The following is a 13,081-nucleotide window of genomic DNA, read 5'->3' as shown; positions in this document are numbered from 1 at the left end:
CTGTCTATTTGTGCTTGAACCCATAGCCACCACCAAGGCTGAGCCACACCACATCTCTTTCCCTAATCCCTAGAGAGCCCAAAACATGGTGATCACACGGTTTCTTTTATGGTTTAGAGTCCCTTCCTTGTTATATTGTTGTTCTACAGACAAAACCATGGTTCTCCCTCTTTTTGCTCCAGACCCTCTGTCCCCCTTCTCTCTTCATTCCTTAACATTCCAACTTGCTTCCACCTCCAGGACAGCACATCGGCTGGTCCCTCTGCCCCAAATGCTCCTCCTTCCTCTTGGCATGGCTAAGCTCTTCATCCCCTCAGTGCTTGTTTTCATTGTCACCACCTCCGAGAGGCCTCCCATGACTGCCATACTTGAATACTTCATCTCAGAAGACTCTCTTTGTTTCCCTTCATGGAGACTTTACCATTCACCTCACCCTCGTGCCCACACACACACACCTAGATTGTAAGCCCTATGAGGCCATCGAACCACCCCTGGTCTACAATTTGGTATGTACCCAGCCCTGAGCCTGGTGCCTGGCTCTTTGTCAATGTCCTCTGAATCCTTGTTGAGTGGAGAAGTCTGGTCTTGTGCTATGGTGGCACAGGCCTTCTGTGTGGGATCTCCCATCCCCACCCCCAATGACCAGCTCTGGGAGGAGGCCAGAGAGAGCAAAGTGAGAGCCAGGGCCAGGGGACTGGAAGTTCTGGCAGAAGGGTCAAGAGACTGGGCCAGAAGAGAACTCGAGTGAGTGTGCTGGCCCCAGAACATACACTGACAGCTGGGGACAAGCAGGCTGGCTCTGCCAGCACCTTCTCCTCCACTCTCAGCCTGGGTTGTTAATGTTGGCTCCCAACAAATCTAACAAACACTCCTGGAGGTCTGCTCTGTGCCCGCCCAGCCTGGCAAAGCCAGAGGTGACAAGGACACTGTCACTCTGAGCCGGGCATATCCTTCTGCCTAAGGGAGAGCTGGCACAATGGGAACAGAGAGATTGGAGGAGAAGGCCGAGCAGCAGAGTGAGGTGTTTGGGAGAGAGGCCTGGGAGGAAGCCCTTTGCGGGATGAAGGGAATTTCCCATTGTAGTGCAAAGAGGCTGGCCCTGAGCTGTGCATGGGAGGGAGGGAGGGCTAGCCTGGGCACTGAAGCCAGACTTCCTCCTCAGGCCCTTATTTATAAGTGGTGGCCTTGAGTTAATTCCTTGACAACCTTGAGCTGTAACTTTCCCATCTATAAAAAAGGGATTGCTGGGGCTGGGAAGGTGGGTCAGTGGTAGAGTACTTGCCTTGCATGCATGAGGCCCTGAGCTCGATTCCTCAATACCACATAAGCAAAAAGAAAAAAGCCGGAAGTGGCGCTGTGGCTCAAGTGGTAGAGTGCTAGCTTTGAGCTGAAGAGCTGAGGGACAGCACCCAGGCCCCATGACTGGAACCCCCCCCAAAAAAAGGGATTGCTGCCATGCACCCATGGCTCACATCTTAATCCTAGATACTCAGGAAGCTGAGATATGAGGATCAGGATTTGAAGCTAGCCAGGGCAGGAAAGGCTGTGAGACTCTTATCTCCAATTAATTACCCAAAAGCCAGAAATAGAACTGTGGTTCAAGTGGCAGAGTGCTAGCCTTGAGCAAAAAAGCTAAAGGACAGTGCCTGGGCTTTGAGTTCAAGCCCCAGTACTGGCAAAAAAAAAAAAAAGTTAAATAGGACACCAGGCTGTCTGTTCAGCCCCTGCTGGAGACCTGTGTGACCATTTGTTCCGGACATGGGTGCCACCACCCACATTCTCATAGAGTCAAACCAATGTGGCAGTCCTCCCACTCTTACCATCTGCACCTGATCTTAGAACATGAACTCTCTCTCTCTCCCTCCCTCCTTTTCCCTCTCCCTCCCTGTGTCTCTCTCTGTCTCTGTCTCTCTCTCTCTGTACCAGTACTAGAGTTCAGACTCAAGATCTCCCACTTTTACCTTTGATGCTCAAGGCTGGTGCTCTACCACTTGAGCCACATCTCCACTTCTGGTTTGGGGGGGCTAGTTAATTGGAGATAGGAGTCACTTGGGTTTGTCTGCCCAAGCTGTCAGCCTCCTAACTAGTTAGGATTACTGATGTGAGCCACTGGTACAAGGCTTTTTTGTTGTTGGTGGTGGTGGTCCTGGAGCTTGAACTTGAGACATGGGCACTGTCCCTGAGTTTGTGTGTGTGTGTGTTTGCTCAAGGCTAGCACACTACCACTTTGAGACACAACACAGCTCCACTTCCAGTTTACTAGTAGTTATTTGGAGATAAAGAGTCTCATGGCCTTTCCTGCTCGGGCTGGCTTTGAATGGCAATCCTCAGATCTCAACCTCCTGAGTAGCTAGGATTACAGCTAGGATACACCAGCACCCAGCTAGTACATGGCTTAAATAACGTTATTTATTTATAAACTTTTTATTTTATTTTTTTATTTTAGGTCTGGTCATGGGGCCTGAACTCTGGGCCTGGGCGCTGTCCCTCAGCTCTTCAGCTCAAGGCTAGTGCTCTACTACTTGAGCCACAGCACCACTTCCGGATTTTTTCTTTTTGCCTATGTGGTGCTGAGGAATCGAACCCAGGGCCTCATGCATGCAAGGCAAGCACTCTACCACTGAGCCACCTTCCCAGCCCTCATAAACTTTTTAATAACTTATTTAATTTCATTTTTGCATGGTTTTGGTATTAGTATCCCCAGATGTAGGCGAGGCAAGGGAGACACAGCATTCATAATAGTGCTGTGACCTAGAACCAGAACTTTAGCCCATGGGAAGGTGGCTCAGTGGTAGAGTGCTTGCCTTGCATGCATGAGGCCCTGGGTTTGATTCCTCAGCACCACATAAGCAGAAAAAAAAAAGCCGGAAGTGGCGCTGTGGCTCAAGTGGTAGAGCGCTAGCCTTGAGCTGAAGAGCTGAGGGACAGCGCCCAGGCCCAGAGTTCAGGCCCCACGACCGGACCCAAAAAAAAAAACAGAAAGTGGTGCTGTGGCTCAAATGGTAATGTGCAAGCCTTGAGCACAAAGAGTGCTCAAGGAGCACAAAGGGACAGTGTCCAAGCCCTGATCAAGCCCTACAACTGACCAAAAAAAAAAACCCAAAAACTAGAAGTCGATGTATGACTCAAGTGATAGAGCACTAGCCTTGAGCAAGAGAAATTCTGGGACAGTGCTCAGGTCCAGAGTTCAAGCCCCAGGAATGGCCAAAAAAAAGTTCCTTACTTACAATGGAGTGTATCCTGCTTTACCTAACATTTGCTTCAAATTGTCACTGAGTGTATAGTTCACAGAAGAGTATGGATTGGTTGTTCCATGATGATTGATGGCCCAGTGTAAGATACAGCTCAAGCCGGGTGTTGGTGGCTCTCACCTGTAATCCTAGCTACTCAGGAGGCTGAGATCTGAGGATTGCAGTTCAAAGCCAGCCCAGGCAGGAAAGTATGTGAGACTCTTATCTCCAATAAACCACTCAGAAAATTGGAAGTGGCGCTGTGGCTCAAGTGGTAGAGCGCTCGCCTTGAGCTGAAGAGCTGAGGGACAGCGCCCAGGCCCAGAGTTCAAGCCCATAAGTGAAAAAAAAAGAAAAGAAAAGAAAAAGAAAAAAAAAGATACAGCTCATTGCTATTCTCTTGCATCCACACAGTGTGGGACCATCCATCCTGAGGCTAGGAAAAAAACCAAAGTTCAAAATTTACATTATGGGGGCTGGGAAGGTGGCTCAGTGGTAGAGCGCTTGCCTTGCATGCCTGAGGCCCTGCGTTCGATTCCTCAGCACTACATAAGCAAAAAGAAAAAAGCTAGAAGTGGCGCTGTGGCTCAAGTGGTAGAGCGCTAGCCTTGAGCTGAAGAGCTGAGGGACAGCGCCCAGGCCCAGGGTTCAGGCCCCATGACTGGACCCCCCCCAAAAAATAAAACAAAACAAAACAAAACAAACAAACAAAATTTGTATTATGGAGCCCAGTATAAGTGGCTCATGCCTATAATCCTACCTATTCTGGAGGCTGAAATATGAAGATCACAGTTCAAAACCAGCCCAGGGAGGGAAGTTTGTCAGACTCGTATCTCCAATTAACCACCAAGCAGGAGCTAGAAGGAGAGATATGGCTTAAGTGATAAAGCACTAACTTTGAGTGGAAAAAGCTAAAGGATAGTGCTCAGGCTCTGCATTCAATCTATAATATTAATACACACACACACACACACACACACACACTGAGATTTCTACAATTCATATCACTTTTACACCATTGCAAAATCAAAAGTCATATTATACTGGGCACTGGTAGCTCATGCCTCTAATCCTAACTACTCAGGATGCTGCGATCTAAGGATTATGGTTAAAAGCTAGCTCACAGGGCTAGGAAGGTGGCTTAGAGGTAAAGTGTTTGCCTCTCATGAATGAGGCCCTGGGTCCAATTCCTCAGTGCCACATAAATAGAAAAAGCCATAGAGCTCTAGCCTTGAGCTGAAGAGTGCAGGGACAGCGCCCAGGACCAGAGTTCAAGCCCCACGACCACCAACAACAACCAAAAAAGCTCAGACAGGAAAGTCCATGAGACTCATCTCCAATTCAATACCAATTAAATACCAATTAAAGGAGCCATAAGTGGAGTTATGCCTCATGTGGTAGGGCATTAGCCTTTAGCAAAAAAGGCTCAGAAGAGTGCCTAAACCCTGAGTTCAAGGCCCAGGACTGGCACACAAAAAAAGTCATAAGTTAAACCTGTTAGGGACCATCAGGACAAAATCCTCAAACAACAGACCAAGAACCAGCAATCTCCCATATCATATTAGTCTTTAAGCACCAAATGAAAGATAACATGCTTCTCTAAAAGGGACCAAGATGCACTGAGTCTATGTGACGCCCTATGAGACAGAGGGCTCCAGGAAAATGGTGCCTGAATCAAGCAAGTTAAGGATCACAAGCTCAGCAGGTTTTACAGTTGAATTCCCCAGACTTTCCAAGCATATATTATCACTATGAATGATCAATGTCATGTATCAACTTGACTGGGCCAAGAAGTATCCAGATACATGACCAGACATTATTCTGGATATGCTCTATGAGGGTGTTTTGTCGTTTCTGTTGTTGATGGTGGTAGTGTTAGTGTGTGTTTGAGACAAGGTCTTTCTTTATACCTAGACTGGCCTTGACCTCCTGGTCTTCCAGATGATTCTGATTCTCTTTAAAGCCATCAGGGTTTTTGTTGTTGTTGTTATTGTTTGTTTGTTTGTTCATTTGTTTTTGTCAGTAGTGAGTCTTGAACTCTGGGCCTGGGCACTGTCCTTAAGTTCTTCAGCTCAAGGCAAGTGCTCTACCACTTGAGCCACTTGGTGGTTAATTGGAGATAAGAGTCTTACAGACTTTCCTGCTCAGGCTGACTTTGAACTGTGATCCCTAAATCTCAATCTCCTGAGTAGCTAGGATTACGCCACCCATGCTTGGCTCTACGGTATTTTTTTTTTAATGGGAGTAACATTGAAATTAGTAGTCTGAAGAAAATAGATTGGGGCTGGGAAGGTGGCTCAGTGGTAGTGTACTTGCCTTGCATGCATGAGGCCCTGGGTTCAATTCCTCAGCACCATATAAGCAGAACAAACCGGACGTGGCGCTGGGGCTCAAATGGTAGAGCGCAAGCCTTGAGTTGAAGAGCTGAGGGACAGAGCCCAGGCCCAGAGTTCAAGCCCCACGACCGACAAAAAAAAAGAAAGAAAGAAAGAGAGAGAGAGAGAAAGAGAGAGAGAGAGAGAGAAAGAAAATAGATTGTTCCCTTATGGTAGATGGTACTCATCCAGTCAGTTGAAAGTCCAAATAGAGGTCAGAGGGAGCTCCTGCTACTTGATCACAAGTTATGTCACAGGCCTTGTCCAGCTTTTAAATGGAAGCTATACATCCGCTCTGCTGGGTCTCCAGTATGCATATCTTGTCAGCCCAAGATGATGTACTCACAGGAGCCAAGATAGATAGATAGATAGATAGATATAGTTCAGTGGTAGAGTATATGCCCAACATGTGTAAGGCTCTGGGTATGCCCCAGTACCAGAGACAGCAGACTTACAGACACATAGAGATAGACAAATAGACACACAAGCCATTAAGCCATAAAACATGGAGAAAGCGGAAATGGCCTGTCACTAAGTAAAAAGCACTCTAACAAAATACTTGAGGGTGGGAAATGAACATAGAATAGAAGTTTATTTAGTTCACAGTTTGGGAACCTAGAAACTTCAGATCAGAGAGCCCATTTATTCAGCCCGTGCTGAGGGCCTGATGATGGGTAGCATCACGAGGGAGCATGCGTGAGAAGTGATCGCATGACAAGGCAGCAAGCCAGAGAGACCAGGGAGGAGGCAGTCTTGTTCTTTTTTCTTTTTCTTTTTTTTAGGTAAGTCATGGGGCTTGAACTCAGGGTCTGGTCGCTATCCCTGAGCTCTTTTGTTCCACCACTTTGAGCCACGGCTCTACTTCTGGTTTTCTGGTGGTTATTGGAGATAAAAGTCTCAGGAACTTTCCTGCCTGGGCTGGCATTGAACTACAATCCTCAGATGTCAGGCTATAGCTACTCAGGAAGCTGAGATCTCAGGATGGAGGTTTGAAGCCAACCTGGGCAGAAAAGGCTGTGAGACTTTATTCTCCAATTAAATGCCAAAAAAACTAGAAGTGAATGTATGGGTCAAGTGGTAGCGCTCCACCTTTAGAAAAGAAACCAGCTAGAGGCTCTGAGTTCAAGCCCCAGCACAGAAGAAAGAGAGAAAGAGAAAGAGAGAAAGAGAAAGAAAGAAAGAAGAAGGGAGGGAGGAAGGAAGGAAGGAAGGATTGTGGCAGTGACGGTGGAGCTGTGCATAATTGAGGCAAGCCCTTAGAGGGCAATTTGACAACATCTTGAGAAGCTGCATTCCCTGCCACCCCGCGATGCCATTACCCTTGAGAAAGTCTCTCCAAAGAAGCCCCAGGAGATGTTGTCAAAACTATTCACAGCAGCAGTGCTAGTAAAGAGAAATTGGATCAAGTGTAATGTCCCCCAGTAGGGAAATTTGTCACATTATGTTCCTCTAGTAAAAGACAACCAGACTGTTAAAATAAAAGAACCACGTCTAGATATAGTAATATAGTATGAGTAAACAAGTTGAAGCGACATTATCTATGGGAAAATTGGAGAGGCAGATATTGAGGGGATGACAGTTCAAAGCCATCCTAGGCAAAAAGTTCATGAGACCCCATCTCAACCAGTGACTAAGGGTGATGGTGCATGCCTGTCATTCCATCATTCCAGTCATGTAGAAAGTGTAGATAGAGGATCATGGTCCAAGCTGGTTCTGTCCAAAAATTAAAAGAAGGAGGAGGAGGAGGAGGAAGAGTAGGAGGAGGAGGAGGAGGAGGAGGAGGAGGAGGAGAAGAAGAAGAAGAAGAAGAAGAAGAAGAAGAAGAAGAAGAAGAAGAAGAAGAAGAAGAAGAGAATAATAATAATAATCTGGGTGCTGGTGGCTCATGCCTGTAATCCTAGCTTCTCAGGAGGCTGAGATCTGAGAAAGCCAGCCTCAGCAGGAAAGGACATGAGACTTTTTTTTTTTGTTGTCGTGGGGCTTGAACTCTGTGCCTGGGCACTGTCCCTCAGCTCTTCAGCTCAAGGCTAGCGCTCTACCACATGAGCTACAGAACCACTTTCAGTTTTCTGGTGGTTTATTGGAGATAAGAGTTTCATGGACTTTCCTGCCTGGCTGGCTTTGAACCATAATCCTCAGATCTCAGCCTCCTGAGTAACTAGGATTACAGCCATGAGCCACTGACACCTGGCAGGCCATGAGACTCTTATCTTCAATTAACCACTAGAAAACCAGAAGTGAAGCTGTGGCTCAAAGTGGTAGAGAGCTAGTTTGAGTAGAAAAGCTCAGGGACAACATCCAGGTCCTGAGTTTAGCTCTATAACAACAAAAACAACAATAAAAAGAGGTAAGATCCTATCTCAAAAAATACCTAGAGGCCTAGGAAGGTGACTCAGTGGTAAGAGTGCTTGCCTTGCATGCATGAGGCCCTGGGTTTGATTCCGCAGCACCACATAAGCAAAAAAGGTAGAAAAGTGGTAGAGTGCTAGCTTTGAGCTGAAGAGCTCAGGGGCAGCACCCAGACCCAGAGTTCAGGCCCTACGACCACCACCACCAACAACAAAATACCTAGAACACATAGGCTTGGAATGTGGCTTAGTGCCTAGCATGTATGAAGACCTGGGTTCCATTCCTCAGTAACACATAAACAGAAAAAGCCAGAAGTGGCGCTGTAGCTCAAGTGGTAGAGTGCTAGCTTTGAGCATAAAGAAGCTCAGGGTTAGTGCCTAGGCCCCTGTGTTCAAGTCCCAGGACTGGTGCACACACACACACACACACACACAACCTACAGCAAAAAGGATTAGAGGTATGACTCAGGTGCAACACCTGTCTAGCAGGAGTGAGCGAGGCAGTGAGTAGCTCTGAACTCCCTCCGGGGGAGGATACAGGAGGGGCCCGAGGGCAGACTTAGGAGTTTTCCTAGTTTATGCTGGCATCTCTCTGGTAGAAGCCATCCTGGTGAGTTCTGATCTTTTCCCAGAGTGGTTACTTCCCAAAGGCTACTTCCCAGCAGCTGGGCAGGGAGGGAGATGCACAGAACCTTGCTTGTACCACACTCCATGGAGCCAAGCTATGCTGTGTACTGTCTGCCTGTTTTCCTTTTTTCTACTAAATGCATTATTTTGTCAGTCATAGGACTTGAACTTAGGGCCTGGGCACTGTCCCTGAGCCTTTGGGTTCAAGTCTAGCACTCTACCACTTTGAGCCAAAGTGCCACTTAGGGTTTTCTGGCAACTAATTGGAGATAAAACCTGTGCTGACTTCAAACCATGATGGTCAGATCTCAGCCTCCCGAGTAGCTTGGATTACAGGCATGAGCCACTAGCATCCAACTAAATGCATTTTTTTAAATTTACAATATTTTTATCTCTATGATGGGTTTCTCTGCCATTATTGAGCTGAGGAACATTTCTGGGAATGTGATTACCATTGTAGCCAACAATCCCACTTCTGAGAAACAATTCAAAGCAGATAGTCACAGGCCAGGCACGGTGGCACACATCTGTAATGCTGAGGCAGGACATCCAAGAGCAAGGCCAACCTGGACTACACAATGCAATGCTATCTTGAAAAGCCAAAGTCAAGAGTGGGGGCACAGCCTTAGTCTTAGCACTTGGGAGGCTGAAGCAGAAAGATCTGGAGTTACATAGTGAGATCTTACCCCTCCCCAAACAGACAAATGAACAAACAAGCTAAAAAGAAAAGAGAAAGAAAACACAGTGAGATTTTGTTACAGAGAGAGAGACTTAAAAACACTGAGTTTTCAAAGCATTTTATTAGCTTGCAATAGTATAAAGAGGGGGGTTTTATTGTGACATTTCCACATGTTTATAATAGGTTTACCTTTTTTTTTTTTAGCTTTCTATCCAGGTGCTCCCCGACTTCTGCTACTCTACCAGTCCATCAGCATTAGGTTAATAACTACAAGGTTATTCAAATCCAAAATTAAATTATTAAATCCAAATTATTATAATTGTTATTAAATCAAAAAATGTCCATTGATAGATACGCAGATAAATGAAGTGTGTACAAGGTGGGCACTGGTGGCTCACGCCTGTAATCCTAGCTACTCAGGAGGCCAAGATCTGAGGCTCACAGTTCAAAGCCAGGCCAGGCAGGAAAGTCTGTGAGACTCTTATCTCCAATTAACCACCAGAAAACAAGAAGTGGCTCTGTGGCTCAAATGGTAGGGCCGTCACCTTGAGCTGAAGAGCTCAGTGACAGTGCCGGGGCCCAGAGCTCAAGCCCTACAAGTGACAAGAAAAGAAGAGAAGAGAAAAGAAAAGAAAGTGTATACAAACATGTTACAAAAAGTGGAAAGGAGGAGGAGAGGAAAAATACAGAGAAAGATAGAGAAAAGCGGACACAGAGGGCTCACCCAGTGCCCTATGGAGGTGAGGGTCCCTCCCCACCTAACCTGGAAGCTTACATATTTCTGAAAGAGGGAGAGCGCAAGAGAGAAACAGAGAGACAGGGGAAGTGGGAGGGGCAGGTCTCCTACAAGAGCCAGGAGCCAAGGAGGGCTAGGGAGACAAGAGTTGTGGGAAATGATGAGTGAGAGAGAAGAGGGTAAGAGGGGGAGAGGGAGAGGGAGGAAGAAGACAAAAGGAAGGAAGGAAGAAGGAAGAGAAAGCAAGAAGGAAAGAAGAAAGGATAGGAGGAGGAAGCTTGCTTTGGGTTTTGGAGGGTGAGGACGCCCAAGGCTATGATGGGGAAGGGATGAGGATCTCTTTGGTCCAAGGGAGGAGAAAGAAGGGCAGGAGGCCCCTGAGCATGGCAGGGTGGAATACAGTGTTAGGGGTTAGCCTTGGTGACAGGGTGTTTACTGAATGCCCCACTTCTATGTTAAGCAATAGAAGAGAGAAGAAACAACTTGAGAGAGGGCTGGGAAGGTGGCTCAGTGGTAGAGTGCTTGCCTTGCATGCCTGCGGCCCTGGGTTCGATTCCTCAGCACCACATAAGCAAAAAGAACAAAGCCGGAAGTGGCACTGTGGCTCAAGTAGTAGGGCACTAGCCTTGAGCTGAAGAGCTGAGGGACAGCACCCAGGTCCAGAGTTCAGGCCCCATAACCGGACCCCTCTCCCCCACCACCAAAAAAAGAAACAACTTGAGAGAGAGAGAAATATGGTGCAGGTTGGGGCAGGTGGCTCATGCCCACAACCTAGCTACTTAGAAGACTGAGATCTGAAGGTCAAGGTTCAAAGTCATCCAGGGAAGGAAAGTCTATGATATTCTTTTTTTTTTTTAAGATTTTTTTTTTGGGGGGTCTGGTCATGGGGCCTGAACTCTGGGCCTGGGCGTTGTCCCTCAGTTCTTCAGCTCAAGGCTAGCACTCTACCACTTGAGCCACAGCACCACTCCTGGCTTTTTTCTTTTTTTGCTTTATGTGGTGCTGAGTAATTGAACCCAGGGCCTCAGGCATGCAAGGCAAGTGCTCTACCACTGAGCCACCTTCCCAGCCCATAGTCTATGATATTCTTGTCTCCAATTAACTCCTTAAAATCTGAAGGTAGAGCTATGGCTCAAGTGGTAGAGCACTAACTTTGAACAAAAAAGCCCAGGGACAGAGTTCAGTCCCTGAGTTCAAGTCCCAGGACTAGAACACATATAGAGAATATGGTGTATACAGACATGGAATAACATAGCCGGGTGCTCAAGCCTGTAATCCTAGCTACTCAGGAGGCTGAGATATAAAGATCATGGTTCAAAGCCAGCCTGGGCAGGAAAGTCTGTGAGACTCTAATCTCCAATAACCACCAGAAAACTGGAAGTGGCACTGTGGCTCAAGTGGTAGAGCACTGGCCTTGAGCTGAAGAGCTGAGGGATAACACCCAGGCCCAGAGTTCAAGCCCTACTACAGACAAAAAAATAAATAGATAAATAAATGGAATATCATGAAGCTTCAAAATCAGGTAAGAAATTGGGCTGTGGCTGCAACTCAGAGATATAAAACATAGCATGGGGGCTGGGAAGGTGGCTCAGTGGTAGAGCACTTGCCTTGCATGCCAGAGGCCCTGGGTTCGATTCCTCAGCACCACATAAGCAAAAAGAAAAAAGCCGGAAGTGGCACTGTGGCTCAAGTGGTAGAGCACAGAGCTAAGGGACAGTGCCCAGGCCCAGAGTTCAGGCCCCACGACCGGACCCCCCCCCCAAAAAAAAAAGAAGAGAAAGAAAGAAACAGAACTTTAGCCCAAATGTCTGATTCTAGGCTCTGGATTCATAGCCACTCTGTGCTGTTGCATTCAAGTCACTAAGCAAAGAGAAAAAATAAACCAAAGAAAAGTAAAAGTAACTGTTTGTATCCATACCAAATCAATGAACTGTGGGATCAAGCAAACTGAGGTTAAAGGTCCAAACTTGCTATTGACTCGAATCCATGACTGACATAAACTTCTTAGCTTTACTAAGTCTCAAGTTCTCATAAGCAGAAAACACCTGGAAGAATCTACCTTATTTTTATTTTTAAATTGATTTTTATTTTTTGCCAGTCCTGGGGCTTGAACTCAGGGCCTGGGCATTGTCTCTAAGCTGCTTTTGTTCAAGGCTAGGACTCTACCACTTGAGCCATAGTGCCACTTCTGGAACTTTGGAGCTAAGAGTCTTGCAGACTTTTCTACCCTGGCTGGATTGAACTGTTATCTTCAGATCTCAGCCTCCTGAGCAGCTATGAATAGAAGTGTGAGCCAGCAGCCGGTGAGCCACTGGTCGATTGCAAAGAATCTACCTTTATCTATCTTCTTAGCTGTTTTTGCCCATTTATTATACTGTCTTTTATCTATTACTGCCCTCTAGTGGTCAAAAATGATACAATAACTGCTATGCAAAATACAAATGTCCCAAGGTTCCAGTGAGTCTGTAATCTTAGCTACTCAGGATACTGAGATCTGAACGTCACGGTTCAGAGCCAGCCCAGGCACAAAGTTTGTGAGACTTTTATCTCCAACAAACTACCAAAAAGCTGTAAATGGAACTGTGGCCAACATGGTATAGTGCTAGCTTTGAGAAACAGAACCTCAAGCCCCAGCCCTGGCACCAAAAAAAATAAATTCCCCAGGCACTTGTGGCTCATACCTGTAATCCTAGCTACTCAGGAGGCTGAGATATCAAGATCATGTTTGGAAGCCAGCTCGGTCAGGAAAGTCTGTGAGACTTTTATCTCCAGTTAACCACACAAAAAAGAGCTAAGCTGGATGCTGGTAGCTCACGCCTATAATCCTAGCTACTCAGGAGGCTGAGATCTAAGGATCACAGTTTGAAGCCAGCCTGGGCAGAAAAGTCCATGAAATTCATCTCTAATTTACCACTCAAAAACAGAAAGTGGTGGGGCTGGGAAGGTGGCTCAGTGGTAGAGCGCTTGCCTTGCATGCCTGAGGCCCTGCGTTCGATTCCTCAGCACCACATAAGCAAAAAGAAAAAAGCCGGAAGTGGCGCTGTGGCTCAAGTGGTAGAGCGCTAGCCTTGAGCTGAAGAGCTGAG

Source organism: Dipodomys ordii, unplaced genomic scaffold (assembly GCF_000151885.1).
Source record: "Dipodomys ordii isolate 6190 unplaced genomic scaffold, Dord_2.0 Scaffold33, whole genome shotgun sequence".
Taxonomy (NCBI): domain Eukaryota; kingdom Metazoa; phylum Chordata; class Mammalia; order Rodentia; family Heteromyidae; genus Dipodomys; species Dipodomys ordii.
This window is presented reverse-complemented; position numbering follows the sequence as displayed.